This window comes from Rhinolophus hipposideros (genome assembly GCF_964194185.1).
Source record: "Rhinolophus hipposideros genome assembly, chromosome: 11".
Taxonomy (NCBI): domain Eukaryota; kingdom Metazoa; phylum Chordata; class Mammalia; order Chiroptera; family Rhinolophidae; genus Rhinolophus; species Rhinolophus hipposideros.
The window spans coordinates 39,180,119-39,202,464 of record NC_138057.1 but is presented as its reverse complement, the minus strand read 5'-3'; the positions used below and the strand labels follow the sequence as shown (position 1 = coordinate 39,202,464).

At 32.2% G+C, this 22,346-nt stretch overlaps 1 pseudogene across 1 annotated transcript; it reads right to left on the bottom strand.

Annotated features, from left to right (window-relative positions):
* Positions 1–20,375: 20,375 nt before the first annotated feature.
* Positions 20,376–21,413, bottom strand: LOC308504927 (annexin A1-like; annotated as a pseudogene). The gene has a single exon. The product of its transcript is annotated as an annexin A1-like (transcript).
* Between the last annotated feature and the right edge of the window lie 933 nt (positions 21,414–22,346).

Below are 22,346 nucleotides of genomic sequence, written 5' to 3'. Positions count from 1 at the left end.
ACTGTGTGTGTGGTCTTATCTAAACCACATGGGTCTAAATAAAGGGGTGTTAAAAGAATGAGAGTTTAGGCAGTGCATGATAAACATCATGATTTTCCCTGACATCCTTTATGTGTTTTGTGATTCGGAGTATATGTTCTGAGTTATGGTTTCTGTTTCAATTCTCACTTATTCTTGCACAGACACTATGCCAGCAATATTTGTCCTTTCTCACCACTGACAACATTTATGACTGACAGTAAGTCATTTAAATTCCATTGAGTCATTGTTTTCATTTACGTAATAAAAAATTTGGAATTGATATTCAGCAAACTCCTTATACTTCTAAGTTTGAAATAGTAAAACGTAGAGACTAACTCTTAAACATCTGTCTTTAAACATAAAGAAGAGGTTGAATTGTGGGTCAACTCAGCTTTAACTCTCATGTCAAATTCCACATTGGAAAAATTGTGTAAATGTGATTTTTAAGTATAAAAAACAGAAAATGTCATATTTTTATATTCTAAATACTAACTAAAAATTTGAAAACATGTTACAACATAAAATCATAGATTTCCAACATGGTAACTTTGATATTAAGTGCACTCATTAAATTAGAAAAATAATGATTATAATGTAACTTGTCAAAAATGAATATCTATCACCTTTGTTAGATATCAAAAGGATCAAGGCAACCACAAAATAAATAGAAAGCAGACAGACATATTGTTATACTAGTTGTTTTAGTCTGCATAGACTGCAATTACAAAACCATAGACAGGGTGGCTTAAACAAAGAAATGTATTTTCTCACAATTCCGGTGACTAGAAAATCCAATGTCAAGTTTCCAGCAGCATTCAGTTTCTGGTGAGAGAGTTCTCTTCTTGACTTGCATATGGCCACCTTCTCTGTTTGTCTGTATAAGGCAGAGAGAGAGGTCTTGTGTCTTTTAGTCTACTTATAAAGGCACCATCCCTATTGGATTAGAGACCCACCCTTATGACCTTATTTAACCTTTATCACTTCCCTATAGGCCCTATCTCCAAATCCAGTCACATTGGAAGTTAAGACTTCAATATAGGAATTGGGGGGAACACATTCAGTTGAGCACTACTAAACCCCAAACAAATAATTTATCTTCAACAAAACATTATATTCTGTAAAAAGAATATAAATGCTGTGTTACTTTTATCTCATGAAAAATAAATCTACATAACATTGTCTTCTTAGTACAACTCTTTCCCTTTCTAGTGCATTCATTTATGGGATTATTGTATCTTTTAAGTATTTCTAATTTTCATGTGATGCCAAGATAATTTGAGAATAGATGTTTGGAGTTCTTTAAGGCTAAATAGGAGGTTAGATGGTTCTCCATAAGGAGAGTGAGAAATTCCTTGAACTAGACTAGCAAAATTTGCCTCTACTCTGTGTCATTCCCACCTCTGACCTCTTTAGAGATTATCTTGGCAGGATGCCTAATGGAGTTGGCTTTGACTGAGGTGACCTTCAGGACTTCCTTAAATACGGACATAAAAAGGATCAGCTTCCAGCAGCTAAAAGTGCAGTCAAGCAAACTGCAAAAATAAATAAATAAATAAATAAATAAATAAATAAATAAATAAATAAATAAATAAATAAATAAATAAAAGAAGGACAGTTTAACTTTAAAAGCAATTTTACTCACAATTTCGAGTTTCCTTTTAGGACTTTTCACAGCCTAATTTAAGTGAACAGATTTCTGCATCATTCATTATCAATTAGGTAATTATTGGCTCGAATTAGTTTCCTGACTTTCATCCTACTTCAAATAATGTAAAGGCTCCATTATGAAAAGATATAAATGGCTAACAATTTCCAAAGCCATTATTTCGTTTATTTTATTCAGTATTGTTGGATTTATTTCTAATGAGCTTTGAAAAAAAGTCTAGTTTAGTGCTTCTACATGCAGCTGTATTTTTTTAAAAATCTAATTTATAATGTGTTTTCATTCATTTGATTTCTATTTAGTTTTCACACCATCAATAAGAATTGTTTAAATACTGATATATTATCTTTCTACTTGATACAAAATAGGTTTTAAAAAGTTTTCATTTCCATAGCTATAGCAAGGAGTATATCTTATCCTTTTTTTCTTCTTTATAAGTGGAATCATACACAATTGTTTTAGTATAAACACGTTTTTCTGGTCCCTCCCTCTCTCTTTATTTTTTGATTGCAGCAGCCCTTCCCCCTAAGATAACCCAATATTAACAGCTTAGTATGTGCCATATTTATTTTTCTTTTTTTCCCTGTAATTAAAAGTTTATTGAGATGACACATGTTAGTAGAGTTACACGAATTTCAGGTGTACAATTCTGTAATACATCATCTATATGTTACATTGGGTGTTCACCAGCCAAGTCAGTTCTCCTTCCATCACCATATATTGGATCCCCTTTACCCTCATCTACCACCTTCCTCCCCTCTTACCCTCTGGTAACCACTAAACTATTGTCTGTCTCTATGAGTTTTTGTTTCTTCATTTGTTTGTCTTGTTCTTTTGTTGGTTTCAGTTTTATAACCACATATCAGTGGAATCATATGGTTCTCGACTTTTTCTGTCTGTCTTATTTTGCTCAGCATAACACTCTCAAAATGCATCCATGTTGCCGCAAATGGTACTATTTCATCTTTTCTTATGGCAGAACAGTATTCCATTGTGTATATACCATGTTTCCCCGAAAATAAGACCTAGCCTGACCATCAGCTCTAATGCGTCTTTTGGAGCAAACATTAATATAAGACTTATAGTAAAATAAGACTGGATCTTATATTAATTGTTGCTCCAAAAGACACATTAGAGCTGATTGTCGAGCTAGGTCTTACTTTCGGGGAAACACGGTATACCACAACTTCGTTATCCATTCATCTATTAAAGGACACTGGTTGTTTCCATATCTTGGCTACTGTAAATAAAGCTGCAATAAACATTGGAGTACATATATCTTTATAGGTAAACGTTTTCAGGTTTTTTGGGTGGATACCCAGGAGAGGAATTGCTCGGTCATATGGTAATTATATTCTTACTTTTTTGAGGAACCTGTATACTGTCTTCCATAGCAGCTGCACCAGTCTGCATTCCCACCAACAGTGTATGAGGGCTTCTTTTTCTCCACAGCCTTTCCAACACTTGTTATTATTTGTCTTAATGGTAGCTATTCTAATTGGTGTAAGGTGACATCTCAGTGTGGTTTTTATTTGCATTTCTCTGATGATTAGTGATGTTGAACATTTTTTCACATGTCTATTTGTCATTTATATGTCTTTTTTGGAGAAATGTCTATTCAGGTCCTCTGCCCATTTTTTAATTGGATTGTTTATTTTGTTGTTGTTGAGTTGTATGAGTTCCTTATATATATTTCGATATTAGCTCCTAATCGGAGGTGTTGTTTGCAAAAATCTTCTCCCATTCGGTTGGTTGCCTCTTTATTTTGTCCATGGTTTCTTTTGCTGTGCAGAAGCTTTTAGTTTGATATAGTCCCACTCGTTTATTTTAGTTTTTAATTCCCTTGTCTTTGGGGTCAAATTCCTAAAATCCTCTCTCAACCCAAGATCCATAAGTTTAGTACCTGTTTTCTTCTATGCATTTTAGTGTTCCAGGTCTTATGTTTAGGTCTTTAATCCATTTTGAGTTAATTTTGGTACACAGTGACAGATAGCAGTCTAGCTTCATTCTTTTGCATGTAGCTTTCCAATTCTGCCAGCTCCATTTATTGAAGAGGCTGGCTTTCCTCCATGTGTTTTAGGCTTCTTTGGTAAAAATTATTTGTCCATATGTATGTGGGTTTATTTCTGGGTCATATGTATTTTTCTTCATATTTTAATAATCTTTTTAAAAATTATTTTTGGATGGCAGTGAATTTTATTTTCTATTTGTTTTACATTAATGAATGCCAACTATAATTTTATATATATAATGTGATGGCTCGGTGTGAGGTCGGAGGGATAGTGGATGGGGGGAGGCGAGTTCACAGTGTGAGGGATATAAATGATGAATGTCTAAGTATTACCTTGTCTTGTACACCTGAAACTAATAAATTAAAAAAATTATAGTTGATATTCAATATCAGTTTCATGTGTACAGCATAGTGGTTAGACATTTACATAATTTATGAAGTAATCTCCCCAATAAGTCTGGTACCCATCTGACACCAGTGTAGTTTTTACAATACTGTTGACTATATTCCCCATACTGTACTTTACATCTCCGTAACTCTCCTTTAACTACCAATTTGTACTTCTTACTCCTCAAAGAAATCCAAAACACTAATTCAAAAAGATATATGCACCCCTATGTTTACTGTTGCACTATTCACAATAGCCAAGATTTGGAAACAACCAAATTTCCCATCAATAGACAATTGGATAAAGAAATTGTGGTACATTTTAATAATCTTTTATAGACCATATGTAAATACACATACTCATACAGAGTTGGGTTTTGTTATTGTTTCTATTTTTGTTTTTCAGTACCCTGAACAACTCTACGATAGGTATCTTTTCTATACAAACTCTTACAAATTGGTAAGTTTGCTTCTGCAGAGTAACTTTCTTGAAAAGAGATAGCTTTTTAAAATTTTAGTGGATACTATCAGATTCTCATTTTACAGATTAACATACTGAGATATCTGGAACAGATGCTAATCAAGGTTAAATCACATATAGTTAAACCAGCAATCTCTGTACCTTTCACTCCATTTCCCTACCAGCATTAGATTTTTAAAACATTTAAAAATTTTCTCAGGTTAAATCGTTGTTGTGTTGACTTCTATTTCCCTGGTTACTTGTGAATTATCTTTTTCCAAGTGAGTTAGTCATTTGGATTTGCTCTTGGTACACTGTGCATTCATATCTTTTGTCTACTTTTAATACTGTGTATATTGTCTTTTTTTGGTCAATTTTTAAGAACTTTTTGTGTATTACTGAAATAGACTCATTGCCTGCTATTTGCATCATCATTTTTTCCAGGTATACCATGTTTCTGTTGATCTTGTTTGCTATGTTTTTGCCATATAAATGGCTTAAATTTTATTTAGTGAACTCTGAGTTTCTAGATCACTAGGCTTTAGTAGTGTACAGTAACTAGACAAAATACTAGTAATGTATATTGCACTATTATACATTAATCTAGATTTTTTTGCAGTGTTGCAAGAAAAGAATCAGTTTCTTAATTCAACTGGTATTAATTTTTGTAAATCTTGTGAAAGAAGGATCCATTTTTAATTCTTTCCAGGTTGATACATTGCTGTTTCAGCACTACTTATTAAATAGCCCATCCTTTTCCCATCGCATTTATGCAGTTTTATTAACTTCATTATTTTGATGAGGTATTAAAATATAATATGGAATACAAACACACAATGTTTAAAAGTATTTTTTTAAGCATGTTAATTTAAAAGTGCTTGGCTGCTAATGTACTAATGCAAATTGAGAAGTGTGAAGTTCAGATTCATAAATTCTATCTCCTTGCTATATGAGTACAGTTCTTCTGAATTTGATATGTACGGTAAACAAGCATCAGTATTTCTACTATATCAATATTTTAGCCCTTGTCAACCGTAAAATCATTCATTTTTGCAAGCATTTTAATTATCTTTTGTCATGTATATATATATACATACGCACAGGTGTGTTTATATGAGAATATATATGTCCTTATATGTGTGTGTATCATATAAACATGTATATGTATTGATATACGTGAGTGTGTGTGTGTGTGTGTGAGAGAGAGAGAGAGAGAGAGAGAGAGAGAGAGAGAAAGAGAGATACTTCATATACTTCTATATCTCCCAAGGATAGGCACAAATGGGCTTTGTGACTTTGGGTTCATGTACAATGTGTACACTTACTATTTGTTTGGTTATGATAGGAAGGAAGAGCACTCAAGAAGGCTATATGTGTCATACACAAAAGCATGTACTTTGAATTTAGTTAATCTAGCTTAGAATCTATGTTGTGCCACTTAATGAGGTGTGTGATATTAGGTACCTCAACCTCATTACACCTGAATTTTTCTCACGTGTAGCAAACAAGATAACAACAGCTGTATAATTTTAAGTATTGAACAAATGTTCATGTTTTAAAAATTTAATAGAGTATGCAGCTCCTATGATTTGTTCAATATATATTATTTCCTTTTTCTCTCTTTTTTTCCAGAGTATATTCATTGTATTAATCTATAAGATGAAAACAGGGAAATAATCCAAAATATCTCCTTTGTTTAACTCCTTGACTCTGAATAACTCATTCTGTTTCTCTGTTAACTTATTTCATCCACGGTGAGAAAGAACAAGAAATTAATAGGAAGTTCATGATTTCTCTTTATTGTCACTTTAATGTATTCCTACCTTTTAATGGCTATTTCTCTTCTTTACTTCCTGAGCACCCTATCTCCATTTCTTTTTACCTGCCAATGGCAGCATTTCAGATTCTAGTCAAGCCTACCCTTATTTACCCCTCTCAAATTCCTAATAGCTTTCTACATGTTTTCATATCACAAGATAGGTTGACATATAATTTCTACAGCTATTTTCAATTTTCACAATAATCCTGACAAGTAGATATTACTATTATTAAACCAGTGTTATTAAAGAGGCTATGTAACTTACCCAAGATCACCAAACCGTAAAATAATGAAGCTATGATTTAAACACAGACTTTTTGATTGCAAGTTACATGTGTTTCAGTGACAGACAATTACTAGAATTAGTGGGATAACCACATTCATTGTAAGGTATAAAAATGACAAATCATAATATTGTACATTTGAAACTAATATAATATTGTTTTTCAACTATACTTAAGTTTCTAAAATAAAAATGAAAAGACTGCAGACAGCAGAATGGTTACCGGAGAGAAAAGGGGATGGGTGAGGATGAAGTGAGTAAAGGGGATTAAATAAAGCGTGACAGAAAGAGACTAGACTCTGGGTGGTGGGCACACAATAGAGTACACAGATGCATCATAAAACTGTACACCTGAAATTTATATAATGTTATTAACCAGTATTACCCCAATAAATTTAATACAGATTAAAAAATACACAAAAACATGTGCTTTCTGCTGCCCTTAAATATGACTATTTAGTTTGATTGACTAATCAAGATGCTAAAGATTAATCAATTAATGCAGAATTTTCCAAAGTTTAACTGATTTGGCTCAACATTTAATAGATTTATTTGGTCACAGAAATAAGTGTGTGTGCATGCATGTGCAAAGCAGTTACTTAAAATCTCAGGAAATACTTTTAGGGTATTACACCTAACAAAAGCATTTCTATTTCCAAACGGGCCAAATAGTTTAAATGTAGGAATATTTCAAGTTCCATAGGACAGAGAGTCAGAAAGTAGAGTAAAAACTGGATGTAAGAATTGCTATTTGTAGAAGGAACTCCTTTATCAGCACCATGCATGGCACTCAGAGTGTCACTGGTACTGGTAAATTTGACATCTCAAATATTCCCTCACTTTACAATTCCAAATACTCAAATATAAGATACTACATTTCTTTTATACAGAACTACATGTACTTTTCTATGTCAAAGTACCATGAAAATGTATATTTTTATTAGAGTTGTCAGGTTTTGCAAACAAAAATATAAAGTGCCCAGTTAAATTCAAATTTCAGATAAGCAGAAAATATTATTTTTAGTTTAAGGATGTGCCATGCAATATTTGAGACACACTTTACAATAATTGTCCATTTTTTAATCTGAATTCAAATTTAACTGGGTATCTTGTCTTTTATCTGGCAATTCCAATTTTTATATATCTAATACTGCAGCCAAATCAATATACAATATTGTCTGTTTAAAACAATACAATATTGTTTGTTTAAAACAATAGCAACCACTAACAGCCAACTAACAGCCAAATAGGATTATCTCATTGCATAAACCTATTTTTAAATTATGGAAAACACACAACATAAACTTATTATCTTAACCAATTTTAAGTATACAGTTCAGTAATGTTAAGTATATTCACGTCATTATGCAACCAATCCCCAGAACTCTTTTCATCTTCAAAACTGAAATTTTACACCTGTTGAACAACTCTCCATTCCCCCCTCCCTCCAGCCCCTGTCAACTGCCATTCTATTTTCTGTCTCTATTAATTTGACTACTTTAAGTACCTCAAATAAGTGAAATTATATAGTATTTGTCTTTTTGTGACTGGCTTATTTTACTTAGCATAGTATCCTCAAGATTCATCCATGTGTAGCATGTGTCAGAATTCCTTACCTTTTTTAAGGCTAAATAATATTCAATTTTTGTTTGTTCATTCATCTGTTAATGGACACTTGGGTTCCTTTTAGCTATTGTGAATGATGCTGCAGGATTGGTATCTTAGTCCCTTAAGACTGCTATAACAAAATGCCACAGATTGGGTAGCTTATAAACAACAGACATGCATTTTTCACAGTTCTGGAAGCCGAAAGTCTGAAGTCTGAGTGCAAGCATAGTCAGCTGAGGGCCCTCTTCCAGGTTGTAGACTTTTCACAGTATCCTCACGTGGTGGAAGGAGCTAGAGAGTTTTGTGGAATCTCTTTTATAAAAGCACGTATCGCATCCATGAGGACTCCACCCTCAACCTATTTACCTCATAGAGGCCCCACACCCTACCACTGTCACTTTGGGCATTAGATTCTAACATGTGAATATTGGGAGGACACAACAATGCAGGCCATAGCAGTTGGTTTCTTCTAAGGCTCTTCTCCTTGGCTTGTAGATGGGCAGCTTTTCCCTGTGTCATCAGATGGTCTTCCCTGTAGATAGATCTGTGTCCTAATTTCCTCTTCTTCTATCAACACCAGTCATATTAGAGGAGGGCCAAACTCACTTTAATTTAATTACCACCTTAAAGACCCTATATCCAAATATAATTACATTCTTAGGTACTGGGGGTTAGGAACTCAACACATGAATTGGGGGAAGGTGGAGGAGACAAAATTCAGGTCATAATAGGTATAAACCCAGAAGTGGAATTGCTGGATCACATGGTAATTTGATTTCTATTTTTTGAGGAAATTCCATACTTTTTTTTTCCCATAGTTGCTATTCCTTTTTATATTCCACAACAGTGCACAAAGTTTCCCTTTTCTCCACACCTTTGATAGCATTTGTTATTTGTTATTTTTTGATAGTAGCCTTCCTAATGGGTATGAGGTAGTATCTCATTGTGGTTTTGATTTGCATTTTCTAATGCCAAGTATCTTTTTATGTGCTTGTAATCATTTGTATATCTTCTTTGAAGAACCATCCATTCACGTCCTTTGCCCAGTTTTTAAATTGAATTGTATTATTGTTGAGTTGTTGGAGTTCTGTATGTATTCTGGATATTAACCCCTTATCGTATATACTCGTATAATATGCAAATATTTTATTTCATTCCATTAGCTGTCTTTTCACTCTGTTGATTGTGTCCTTTATGCACATCTAATTTTGATGTAATCTACTTTATTTCAATTTTTGTTTCCTCTGCATTTGGTGTCATATGGATTAAATAATTTCCAAGTCCCATGTCATGAAGGTTTTCCCCTATGTCTTCCTTTAAAAGTTTTAGCACTTACATGCTGGTCTTTGATCCATTTTGAGTTAATATTTGTATATGGTATAAAGTAAATATTCAACTTCGTTCTTTACGTGTATATGTGACTATATAGGCTTTTTTTAACACCATTTGTTGAAAATACTTTTTGCCATTGAATGGTTTTGGCCCTTTCTTAAAAATTATTTAACCATATAGATGAGAGTTTATTTCTGGGCTCTCATTCTATTCCATTGATTTATAGGTCTATCTTTTTTTCCAGTACCACACTGTTTTGATTACTATAGCTTTGTAATAAGTTTTGAAATCAGGAAGTGTGAAATCTCCAACTTTGTTCTTTTTCAAGATTGTCTTGGATATTTGGAGTCCCTTGAAATTCCATATGAATTTTAGGATAGATATTTATATATCTGCAAAAAAAATATACAATTTGGATTTTGATAGAGATTGTATAAATCTATGTTTGGTGGACAGCTATTTTTATTTTCCTATATAGTCCCTAAACTTTAGAATCATTTTTAATTTTATTAGTTGTATATTATCTCTCTGTGAGAGATAGAATGTTAAGGACACTACCAAGCAATAAGAAGAAGCACTTCCAAGAAGGTCAGCATAAAGATAAAAATAAAAGACTGTCACTACAAGTCACAAAACGGTGGAAAAAGGTGATATACATGTGTATTAGTCTGCTCAGACTGCGGTTAACAAAATATCACACAGTTGGTGGCTTAAATAACAGAACTATATTTTCTCATACTTCTAGATAGTAGAGGTTCAAGACCAAGGCACCTTCAGAATTGGATTCTGGTGAAGTCTCTCTTCCTGATTTATAGATAACTGCCTCTTGCTGTGTCCTCTCGTAGCCTTTCCTCTGTACTTGAGGAGAGAGAGAGTTTTCTGGTATCTCTTCCTTTTCTTATAAGGACACCAGTCCTATTGGATTAGAGCCCCACTTATGACTTCATTTAACCTTAATTACCTCCTTGAAGGACCTATCTTGAAATACAGTCACTTCGGGTTTAGAGTTTCGACATGAATTTGGAAGAGAAACAATTCAGTCCCTAATAACATGGACTGGGAAACAAATAAGACAGATATGTCACTAACAGATAATGACAGTCCTCATTGAAATGGCATCTTTTACTGCCTTGGACAGAACTGGCAAGGTAAAGACATGATGGATTTCTAGAGCCTATTAATAATTAACAGTTTATCCAGTGTCCAAAGTTATGAAAACAAAGTTTTTGTGAGTGAAAAGACTAGTTTCATTAATTCAATGGCATTTAAAAAATGAAACACAATACTTTTTTTTTTCTTTTTGCTTTTTGAAAACAAACAAGTATGATGGGAATAGATATACATTCAGACATTCAGTTTACATTTGAAAGAAGAGTGGATTCTAGGGCATTTAGTGAGATTACAGTAACAATTTCCCTTTAATTTAGAATAAAATATTTTCAAGCCTTCCTAAAAACACAAAACACTAAATATTTATTGACATTTTAGTGAAAAAAAAAATTGAACCACTGTGTAAATCACCTGAAAGCCAGAGTGATGACTCATTTTTAAAATAAAACAGCCTCGGCTTCCCCATAATTTCTTAACTTCCAAAAGCATGGTCAAAAGCTTAAAACAATTAGAACTACTTAGTATTTTGGAATGACACTACATATGAATGAAATTTCAAAATTCTTATTTAAAAGCAAAATTGGCATTTTTACCTTTATACAATGTAACACAACATCCTAGAAAAATTACTTTCTTCTAAAGCTGTATCAAATAGTTATGTTATTTCAAGCAATACTGTATAAATCAGGAATCTTTGTAGGTTTTGAAACAGCATCTACAACTACGATTTTCTTCGCCAAGATTATGATTTAAAATGGTGTTTACCTGGGGTGACTGGTTAACTCAGTTGGTTAGAGCGCGGTGCTACTAACACCAAGGTTGCCAGTTCAATCCCCGCATGGGTCACTGTGAGCTGTGCCCTCTTTTTAAAAAAAAAACAAAACTATAAAATGCTATTTATCAATGTTTTACTTAACTAAGTTTACTGTATCACTATGTTAGGTATTTATTGACTTACTTTTTTTTTCTTATTCGTTTTTTTAAATTAACACAGTCTGAGTTTAAATCATCCCAAACTATTATATGGAAACTATGTCTGCTTGAAGTCAAGTGGTTCACCATCTTGAGTGACAATATTTTTGAAAACTCACTGATAACACATTCAAGCTTCACTGTTTTTGAGGGCAAGTTAATTTCCCTCTATTTCATTGTCACAGTTAGCAAAGTTTAGTGAAGGATAGTTGGCTTGCAAGCAGGTTATTGAATAACAAGAGTATTAGCCTAAGAAGGTGGTGGATTATGACCATAACCTGAATTAAGACCTGAGTGAGATTCCAAATATATCGCTTCCAATGAATATGACTTTTGAGAAGTGATTTAAACTAAATTACTCTGGTTTTCTTTCTTTCTTTCTTTCTTTCTTTCTTTCTTTCTTTCTTTCTTTCTTTCTTTCTTTCTTTCTTTCTTTCTTTCTTTCTTTCTTAACTGTCAAAATGGAAGTGGTAAATAAAATGGAGTGGAATGGAATAGAATAAAATAAAATGGGATGGGATGGGATGGGATGGGATGGGATAAAATGGGATCTAATAAAATAAGGTAGAATAAAATAAAATGGAACAAAATAACATAACATAACATAAAATAAAATGAAAATACCTGTCCTACCTATTCGAAGGATGTTGTAAGAACCAAATAGTTGTGAAAATGCCTGGTACACAGAATTTCAAATGCAATTAATTGACGGGTATTCTATTAAAAAGTTCATACATATTTTAGAGACACATGGAATTATAATTTTTGTTTCTAGAATGACATTTTGATGTGTATGAGAAGCCAGTGGTTTCATCTGTCATACAGAAATGATGTTTTCTACAGTTTTGCCAAATGTTCAGTATTTGTAACTCTGGTATTCCTTCATATCAATCATCCAATGTTCAGCGATCAATTCATCCTCAAATTTATATCCGTAATATGTAAATATGTATTACATACTATTAGGTGAAAATGCTATGGAAATAGCCAGAATTACTCCACCCTTTCCATTTAATCTTAAATAAACATACTAGCTTTGGATAAGTAGGACTATGCTTTATCAGATTTAAATAAATATACCAAAAAAAAACCTGCTTTCTTATCTCCTTTCTGTGACTAACACTCCTTGATTGGCTTTGGACAACTCATCTGATCTTTTAGATACATTCCAATTATATTTAAAAATGGGGGGAAATATTAATATCATGATTCATATCCCAGACAGAACAGGATTTTCTTAAGGTCCCTTCAAAAGTTCAGATGTTTAAAATCAGTGTAAAACATCTAAAACTTCTAAAGTTTCCAAAAAGCTTTCTACAAATTTATTCCTTACTGTATTTTTTTAAAAGGCTTCATCATCTAAGGGGAGGTATTATTGTGTTAAATATTCATAAAAACCAGTAATTTCTATACTGCCTGTGGTATATCAGCCATAAGTAAATGCAATAGTAATAACATGAGAAAATTAAAATAAGCAAAAGTTACATTTTAAGATATAAATTAAATTTTTTGAGTGCATGATCTACACTCAGAACACATCAGACCTGCATACTACCCGACAAGTGAGCCTACAGAGTCTCTCCGTACCAGTGATGTGTAATTTTGATAAAGCAAGCAATTAAGTCCCTCATACTTACTGGAAGGGAAGCTGTTCTGAAAATAATTAATGGAATCATTGCAATTGTCACACATACATTATTTTCTTTATAATAAAATGCAGTTGAAGCAAGATAAGACTTAATCAGTTACCAACATAGGTCCTTGCATCTCTTGGCCAGTCATTTCTGCAGGGTGATTAGCAAACGGGAATGTTTTAATTTGAATTGGCCAGGTTTCTAAAATTGGATCATGAACAAATGCGGTCAAATGAAGAAAGAGACAGTCTTCTGATAATCAGGAATCATGCATTTGATTTTAGTTAGTGTCTTGAAGTTGCCAATCCTGTCTGCAGTTTCCATTTTTCCAGAAGAATTATCAAAATGATAAAACTGGAGGTGGGGAGATAAGCTTACATGACCATTATTCTGACATTGGCATTGCAAGGAAAACAAGTTGTGGGAAAAAGCAATAGATTGAGAGACATGCTATTTTGCCATTTCTAGCTGTGTGAATAATTATCTTCTATTCCTATGATTAATGACTAGACAATCTTTTGGGGCCCTCCCCCTCCTCATTTTGTGAGCATTGGTCTTACCACCTCTCAAATGAGGAAACTCATTTTAGGATTATTGTGAAAAACAAATGAGCTGATACATGTAACATGTTTAGCATAGTATCAAACACATAGTGATTTCTCCAAAAAGGTTAAAAGTTAGTATTAATAGCAGGCACTCAACAAACATCAATTCACTTCACAATCCCTATTACCTAATACCCCAAATTTTAGTCCCTCTCCTCACATATATTTAAAAGTATATCAGTGTCCTCTAAATGTAACAGTGATAATTACATATAATTGTACTTTATTTTTTATCATAATGTTATTTAAAGAAACCCAAGAATGTCTGAAGGATAAAAAAATCCTATTAATTAAATTAGGAATGAACCATAAACTAAAGGAGAAGAACCTATAAATATTAAAGGAATAGATTTTAAACAAGATAAAAAAAATCAGAGGTTAAAATGAACTGTTTTTTAACCTATGCAGTGTCTTACTTATAAACTAAGCAGTTATTGGCTATTTTGTTCCATGTAGATATTTTCACACCTGAGGTTTCATGAATTGTATCTCATTTAACAAGTGTGAACATAGGTTTCTAAGTTGTTTTTAAACCTGCTTTGGATGAGGTGGAGATACCAAGGAAGATTGTAGATTTTTGGTCGTAGTCTATAATTGAAAGAAAAATCTATCAGTTATAGTTACAACCATTCCCCCATGTACATAGTTTAAAATTGCTACTTTGACTCTACCTTCAACAAAACAAAACTGAAAACCTAAATAGTCATGTTGATCATTAGTACTCTATACATGTGTGTTTAAAATGCTTCTAGGATTTTCTACCTCAGGATGCAGGGTAGAAGAATGAGCACATTTAGATCCCTAATCTTCCATCCAAATTCTTTTAGAATTACAGAAAATACGCCCCCCAAGATTAAAAGAACAAAGCCTATTAGTTCCATAAAAAAGAAAGGGAGCAAGCCCTAAAATAGAATGTTTGAGAAAATGCTGAGTACAAGTAATGATACGTTTGGACTGATAGAAAACAAAACAGAGGTAAAGAAAATATAAAAATGCAGCATTTGATTATACCATTAACGTCATCAGAATGAATCTATCCATATAAAATATAAACATGTGGGGGCCTGAGATCAAGGAGAACTACTCTGCTGTGTTAATTCCAGAGTAGCCATCAAATGCTGAGGAACAAGGAAAAGAACATCACTTAGATCATTGCCTCAATCGCTAGGGAATATATTATCTACCTCTGGGTTATGATTATTATAAGTGAGTTAATAGGCATACAGTATTTATTATTGCAATTATTATTTTAGATATAAGGTTTTTTCTGCTGTGTGTTTAATTTTCAAGCAATTAATATTTTGATCAACTTACAGTTATTTTTTTCTATTTCATTTTAAAATGATCAAAAAATTTGGCCTTTAAATTATATTTTTAATTATTTAAGTTTCACTTTGCAATATAGAAATATTAAATTTTGTAAATCACCATGTACTTATTGAAAAATTATGTTATCTATCTGAGTGATCAGTTTACTACATATCTATTAAATTTTATTAATCAACATTTTTATCTTTTGATCTATCTTATGGGTGTTAATGCTATCACAATTATTTAATTTATACTTCCATGATCACTAAAGATGTTTTGCATCTTTTCATTGCTTATTGAACAATAGTCATTATCTTTGGGATATCTGTTCAAATCTTTTGTTTTTGTTACCTGTCTTTTTAGCAGTGGTGTGTGTGTGTGTGTGTGTGTGTGTGTGTGTATTTTGCATGTAGTTAGTTGGAAAACATATATAGCCTTTCACATTTTTAATCTTGTCATTTGGTAGACAAAATTTCTTATTTTTAATGTAATACAATTCATTAATCTTTGCTTTTATGCTCAATGTTTTTGTGTGTGTTGGTCGAGAACTTGTGCTGCCTTCTCCAATCATAAAGATACTCTCCTATTGTATATTCTAGAAATTTTATAATGTTATCTTTCTTATTTAGTCTACATCAGTCTGGAATTGATTTTTTTGCCATTTTGTCCCAACACTACTTCTTAAAAGTCTACCTTTTCTCTGCTTTTTTCAGATCATTATAAGGACCTCAAAGTAATAAATCAAGTCCCACTATATCCTAATTTTTTTCTCTCGCTCACTTTGTTATTCAAAATTTCCTGGGCTATTCCTGGTACTTTGCATTTCTATATAAATTTAAGAATTGCCCTATAAATTTACAAAAATATGTGCTGGGATTTAACAATAGAATTGCATTAAATTTATAAATTAATTTGGGGATAATTGACAACCCTACAATATTGATTTTTTTCATTACTCTAAATATGGTATATTAACATTACCTTTATTTAGATTTTCTTAAATTCCTCTATGTCATACAGCTTTCTGTATAGAGACTTTGGAGGTCTTTTGGTAGATTAATTCCTAATTTTCAATGCTATGATAAATAGTAGTATTTTAAATCTTTGTTAATAGTTCAGAATTCCCATCATTTTTTTTTTTAGTGTTTAAGTTTTATCCTATGATCTTGATTAATTCACTTATTGATTCTAGTACACTATATGTTCCCCTACTCTTATGCCTCTTCCATGACTTATTGCATTGCCTAGGACCTCCCATTTTTAGGTGTGTAGATTGGGTGTTCAATTTTACAAAATTACATAATAGATGTGCATATTATATTTCTCTTAGTAGTAACATATCACTGTGTATGTATTAATGTAGTCTAACAAATTTAGTCTTTTAATTGGAGTACTTAACTCATTTACATTTAGTGAAATTACCAAAACAATTTTTTTATTTATCATCTTGTGATTTTTTTCTATGTTCCACCAGTTTTTATATCCTTTTTAAACAATAATATATTATTCTACATCTTCAAAATGCTGATAAAGATTACTGTCAGCCTAGGAATTTATGGTAACCTAAAGTACATTCAAACATGAAAAAATAAACACATTTTAGATATACAAAGAATAACTACCTATCTTTATTTTAAAACACTAGAGGATATACTTCAACAAAAAGAAACATGAATTCAGAAGGAAACAATGGAATGACAGTAACCTTAATCAACACAGAAACAGATAGTAGGTACTGAACAAAAAATTGTTAACTTTAATAAATGTTAACTGTTGTTTAAAGATAGGACTAAAACTCTAGATAACAGTAACTTTCATGGATATTCATGGGTGTAGGAGTAGTAGAATTGTTCAGTAGGCATTGAAAGCATGCTACTAATCTTGTACTGGGAGAAAGGAAGATTGATATCCTAAACAAACAAAAATTGTCATTATTAGTAAAATATACAGTTTAAAATACATTAGTAAATAACCTTATGTCATTGTTAGAACATATTTAAAACATATATAATCAGAAAAGAGAATTTGGAAAAGAATACACTTTTTTTTCAATACAATAGAAAACAAGAATAAAAAGGAAGGAAAAATTGATAATTTTTTTAAAATCCAAAATTAGATATGGAAAAAATAACACATATAGTTTATCAAAATTGATATAATTATACTAAATTCATCAATCACAGAAAAACATGTCACATAGGCTTAAAGAACTAAACAAGATGTCTTTATACACTGCTTACAATAGAATTTTAATAAGAAATAATTTACAGGCACAAATACTGAAATCATATTTGAATAAAATGGATAATCATTTAGGAAGTTGTAACCAAGAATCTGGGTGAATCTAACAATGAATACTGAAATTATATTAGAAAAACTAATAAAATTATAAAAACATAGAAGAAAATTTTTGTTTTAACATATCTCTATTAAATATTCAATTTCAATCAGATGAAAATAAAAACTACAAGGATGCTCATCTATAATAGTGCTATATTCTTAAAGGTCATAATAAGTCTGACTTTTAAAAAATTACTCCTAACTACATATGTTTTATCAATGAACACATCTTATAAATCAATATAATTTAATAGTTTATAATGATACGTCTTTATTCCCTAATGTCACTATGTTATGTAAAAAAAAAAAGTTATGACATAGAACAATGTTTTGTGCAAAGACAGTAAATGTTTTAGAGGCTCACAGTTTGTACTACTTAAGTTATTTTTAAGCAGAAATTTCAATTAATATTTTTTAAATTACAAAGCTTCAAACAGTATACTGACAATTATTTATGTATGAAAATGGAAAAAATGACATTTAAATTCACTGAGCTCATTTTGAACACTATGTAAATCCTGATCAGGTTAACTAAGTTTCTTGACCATCTTTATTGCCTAGAAAGTATGATAATAAAAATGTGATAAGAAAATGAAGCAAAATACTAAATCAAAACCTGTAGCAAAAATTTACAACCTCTCAACAGTAAAGAAAGTTGCATGTTTAAGGATATACTTTGTCAGACTGAGCAATTTCATGTCAGTCTTTTCTATGCAATAGCAATTTTTCTGTACTGGCTACTCCTAAGTCAAAATCATGTCATATACAATAGCTATCTCCATAATGTTTCTTAACTCATGAATGCAGAATTTCTGATCAATGTCATAAATCACGTTGGGGATTCTGCTTCCATCCTTGTTATGGGTTGAATTGTTTTCCCCAATTTTGTATGTTGTCATCCTAAATTCCAATACCTCAGAATGTGACCTTATTTGGAAATAGAGTAATGCCAATGTAGTTAAAATGAGGTAGGTCATACTCAAGTAGGGTGAGCCTCTAATCCAATATAATTGGTGTCTTTCAAAAAAGGGAGTATTTGAGCACAGAGATATGCACTAAGGGAGAATGCAAGAGTGAAGCTAGGCTGCCACAAGCCAAGAAACTACCAGAAACTAGCTGAGAGGCCTGGATCATATCCTTCCCTAGTGCCTTCAAAGGGAGTGTGGCCCTGCCAACAGCTTGAGTGCAGACTTCTGACCTCCAGAACTGTGAGACAATAAATTCCTGTTGTTTAAGCCACCCAATTTGTGGTATTTATAGTACCCTAGAAAACTAACACAAACCTTGATTTTGTAAAAGGAACCAACCTTACTATCCTTCCATAAGCAAATAGGAAATTGGAAAAAAAATATCAACTCTTTAAAACTGAAAAACAGGCAACACAAACTTGTGAACCCTGAGATAAGGGAAACAAGCCAACAAACCAGCTGAGCTCTAGAATTGATTTGACTTTTCACTGGAGGAACATTCTGAACCTTGTTGAGTATAGAGAAGATTCTAAGGAGAGGATGAGAGTCTCAGTGGTTTGAGGAAATGTAGTCAGAGGTCCCACCTGGTTCCCAAAACTCACAAAGAGCTAGGACACATTTGAGTTGCAACCAGCCAAGTGAAGAGTTCTCTCTGAAGAGTCAAAATATTCATTAAAGACCCAAAAAGAGCCATAAATTAGTATTAGGATTAAATTATGACTAGAATAAAGATTATCCTACAATTTTCTTAAACAGGTTTAAAAGCAATCCTAGAAATTGTCTTGCGACCTATGCCACAGTCAATAATAGAAATAAAATAGCATCCTGTAAATTACTCAATTAATCCAAAAGAAGGCAGTTAAAAAGGAAAGAAGGAACAGATGGGAAAAATAGAAAACAACCAGAAAAACAGTAGGCTTAAATTCAAACATTTCAGTAATTGCGTTAAAAATAAATTATTTAACACCCTATTTAAATAAAAGACCTAAATATGTTGGTAAGAAATAAATGTTAAATATAAGGACACAGATGATCACATAGATTATTTTAAAAGCAAACATATGGAAAAGGCTATACCATGTAAACACTAATCATAAAAGCTGGATTTAATATAAATTGACAGTAGACAACATGAAGAAACAAGAATACTTACCAGAGAAGAAGAAGGACAATTCTTAATGATAAAAGAATCAATTTATAAAGAAGGCAAGGTAGTCCTAAAGGTATCTGCATCTGATTAGAGAGCTTCAGAATAAATAAAGCAAACACATCCTGAAAAAAGAAATAGACACTTTTATGACTATACTTTGAGAATTCAACACTCCTCTCTCTCAATAATTAATGGAACAAACAGACAGAAAAAAATGAAAGTAAGTAGATCTAAAAATCCATTCAACCTACTTGACGTAATTGGCATTCATTGAACACAATGCCCAACAACAGCAGAATACACAAGTATATTCTGCTGTAATAAACAGGAAATAGTCTTTGAGATAAACCGTATGCAGGACCATAAAACAGGTCTCAATATATGTATTTTTTAAAGGCAAATATAGAATTTTTTTTTGTTCTGTAAAATCATTTTATTTTCTGTTGCATAGACATCTTTCCCAGGTAATGTTACTAGAACCTGTTTATGGGGTTTTATAGTCAGGATAAATATATTTTTGAAAAACTTATTTCTATTATACAGAGTTGTGATACAAAAAAATAGGCTACAGTTTCAGAAGGCAGTTAGTTATCTAGACTAATACTGCTGAAGAAACTTTCCTATTTAAGTCTGTAATATGGAATGAAAAGATGATTAAAAAATCTTCTGATCAAAAAAGCTTGAGATCATCAAAGGAATGTTTACTGTCTTCCACAGAGCGCCACCAGGATTTTCTCATAATCTCCTTTGGTTTCATCCAGGATAGCTTGGCAGAGAGAGATACCACACAACTTCTGATAGCATGCTTTGATATTATTCATGTCGACTTCAGAACAAGAAACTATAATTCTGATCAATGTCTTATGAGATGTTCCAGCACCCTTCATGGCCTGATGAAGCTTCTCAGCAAAGAACATTGGCTTGTTTGTGGCACACTTCACAATTGTGAAGCATTTCTCGATGTCACCTTTCATCTCCAGGTCCAGAACTTTGTTCATGTCATGCTTACTGTACTTGGCATATTTCTGAAACACTCTGCAAAGATGGGAATAGCTTCTGGTGGTAAGAATGGTATTGAACACATTCACATCTGTCCCTTTTCTCCTTTCTCCTGCTTAATATAATGCCCTGGCATCTGAGTCAGCCAAATCTTCACTTAGGCTAAAATCCTCAGAGCGGTCACCCTTAATAAGAGAAAGCAAAGCCTTCTGGTAATCTCCAGATGTGTCTGAGGTGATGACTTTAGCCAGGTCTCTCTTCAGTTCTTCTCTATAGACTTTGTTAATTTCTCTGATTTCTCTGTTAGTTCTTGATGCCAAAATTTCATTCCGAGTGTCTTCATCAGTTCCAAGGCCCTTCATGGCAGCATGGAGTTCATCAGCATCAAATTGGGCTGGAGTTTTAGAGCCAAAGCAACTTCCTCAAGGTGACCTGTAAGTGCTCAGAATTTCATCCAGGAGCTTTCCTTTTTCCTGGAGATAAGCTGCTTTGATCTGTTGACACTGTGCATTATTTCTCTTGGTGAGAATGTCAATGATGGTTACTTCATCCACGCCTTTAACCATTACTGCTTTATGCAAGGCAGCAACATCTGAGGATGGATTGAAGCTAAGATAGGGGCTCACTGCTGACCCGGGACCACCTTTGGATCCTTTCACAGTGTTAATGTATTCCTGCTCTTTATTGTCAATAAACCAGGCCTGCTTGAGGAATCCTGATACCATTGCCATTTTTAAAGAAGTTTCTTTTTATCCACCTTCTTCCAAAGAACTAAAGAGAGACTGTTCTCTGATCCTTTCACACTCTAGAATTTTTTTTGATTGAAACAGAATTAAACTAGGGACCAGTAATTGCAAAAAGTCTATGAAGTATATAAAACGTAAACAGCACAATTCTAAATAAACCATGGGTCAAAAAAAGAAATTACTAGGAAAATTAGAAAATATTTTGAATTGAATAAAAAAGAAAGCATAACACCAAAATTTATGATTTGGAAGAGATGATGTCATGGAAATGTTAGAACAAAGTGTTCTAAGAAGCATTTCTCCAATGAAGTAACCATTAAACTGACAAAAAATTGACAAGAATCAACTTGTTTGGAACTTTGGAATCTAATAAAAAATTACAGCAATAAATAGGATTCAAAATCAACATATAAAAATCAGTTGTGTTTCTATACACTAACTCATCACATATCTGAAAAAGAAATAGGAAAACAATCTCATTTACAATAAATAGCACCAAAAAGAATAAAGTAATTATGAATAAACTTAACCAATGAGGAAAAATAGTTGTCTACTGAAAACTGCAAAACACTGTTGAAAGAAAGGAAAGACACAAACAAATGGAAAAATTTCCTGTGTTCATAGATTGGAAAACTTAGTATTATAACAGTATCCATACTACCAAAATGATCTCCAGATTCAGTGCAATTTTTATCAACGTCCTAATGGCATTTTTTACAGAAATAGGGAAAAATTCTACAATTTTAATGGAACCACTAAAGACCATGAATGGCCAAATCAATTCTGACAAAGAACAAAACTAGAGGTATCACAGTTTCTGATTTCAAAATATATTACAAAATTACAGTAATCAAAACATGATAGTACAAATAGTTTCTGCAGCATATGTTCTGATTTTATTTCTTTCTCTTCTGATTTTATTTATTT